Source organism: Sphaeroforma arctica (assembly GCF_001186125.1).
Source record: "Sphaeroforma arctica JP610 unplaced genomic scaffold supercont1.1624, whole genome shotgun sequence".
Taxonomy (NCBI): Eukaryota; class Ichthyosporea; order Ichthyophonida; genus Sphaeroforma; species Sphaeroforma arctica.
Window position 1 is genome coordinate 1 of NW_014038934.1, and position 2,062 is coordinate 2,062.

A 2,062-nucleotide genomic window follows, 5' to 3' on the forward strand; every position below is an offset into this window, starting at 1 on the left:
TATATGTATATACTATATTATATCTATTATTTATTATTAGTATATATATATATATATATATATATATATATATATATATAAATATATATATCGATATCTATATATTTATATATAGAAGTTTTCATACGTATATCCGTATAATCATTACAGTTACAAGAAGGGGTCAGCATTCTGAGTGGATTAGTGGGCACAAACAATACATTTGGCACAGGCACACAGCTGGGAAAGAACGCCAATGTAGACTCCAATGTTCAACTCGGTCCCAACAATACTATGGGAGACAGGTGTGGTTAGCTTTTGTTGGTCCCAACAACACCATGGGAGACAGGTGTGGTTAGCTTTTATTGGTCCCAACAATACTACGGGAGACAGGTGTGGTTAGCTTTTGTTGGTCCCAACTATACTATGGGAGACAGGTGTGGTTAGCTTTTATTGGTCCCAACAATACTATGGGAGACAGGTGTGGTTAGCTTATGTTGGTCCCAACAATACTACGGGAGACAGGTGTGGTTAGCTTTTATTGGTCTCAACAATACTATGGGAGACAGGTGTGGTTAGCTTTTAGTGGTCCCAACAATACTATGGGAGACAGGTGTGGTTAGCTTTTATTGGTCCCAGCAATACTATGGGAGATAGGTGTGGTTAGCTTTTATAAATCCGTGTATATGTGAACTTATCATTTGCGTGGGTTGGCAGTCGAGTTTCATTCATATTAAAGCATGTGTGTACTTCTATGAGATATTGCGTAGCTATTTACTCATGCGTGACGATCTGTATACAGACTTGACAATGTGCTTGCCTCGTGCTGTTTCGGCCGAATGCCATATGCCATGAAATAGAACGTGCTTGTTAGTATTAATAGTTTAAAAGTTATATACCGTCTACTTTGTGTCTTAAAAAGAGTTTTTAACATTCTATGTTACGAAACTTGGTTTTCGATCGCAAAGAATTAGTTTCTCGCCTGCTCTGGTTTACCATATACTATGCGCTTTCGTGATTATATCGGCCTGCATCAAGGCATACATCGATACTCTCAGTACGATTCCCATAGTATTAAGGCTGCTATCTGCTTCTAGTTCACCATATACTGTGCGTCGTGTAGATTGTGTTCACCCGCATCAATACAATCCAGCAACGGTTGTGTGTACCATTCCCCCACCATTCAATGCTTATCTGCTCTCGTTTGGCCTATTGTTCGCGTGGGAGAGTTTGTGGCCGCCTGCACCCACGCACCTATCGATAGTCATGTTATTTTCCCGTCTGCGACACCTTCATCGGCCCTGGGGAGAAGTTACGTCCACCTATATCAAGCCATCGACCGGTGGTCGATACTACTATTGCTTTTTATGCAAGACCCTTCTCCTGCCCTCTATAGAGCGACCATAGTGAGAGGGACAGTGATTGGACAGGACAACGCCTTCGGCAATGATCTCAGAATCGACCGAAATGCGGCAATAGGAGACAGCAACGTGTTCGGCATCAACACGCGCGTGGGTCACGAAGCTGTTATTGGCAGTGGCGGTACATACGGCAACGATGTATGTGAGTCCCGGTTACCATGATGACCACGGGAGACTAGTGTGTTGAATATCTGTACGTTGACCGCATTTGTGTCTGTATAAAGGCAAGTGTTCCTTCCATGTCTCTCATGTCGTCCCACTGTGTGGTAACGCGCCGTGTATGTAATATAGTCTACTATGTATGGGTTTCATGCTGATTACTGAAATTCAATACGATGGGTGTGTTTTCATTTATAACTATATACTAGTAGAACCGAATAGGAAGTACCTACTTGTCAGTGCGGTCTTCAGTTTCATTGGCAATATATCGTGTTGTCCTAAATAGAATTGTTATCGCATACAGCACTGGTACCTTTATTTGTAATAGAGGTGTACGCGTCACTATCGCACCAGGGCAGAGGTATATATAATTATACATAATGCTCCCTATTCAATGTGGTATAGCTCTGTGGCTGAAGAGGTATATATAATCATAAATAATGCTCCCTGTTCAATGTGGTATAGCTCTGTGGCTGTAGAGGTATATATAATTATAAATGATG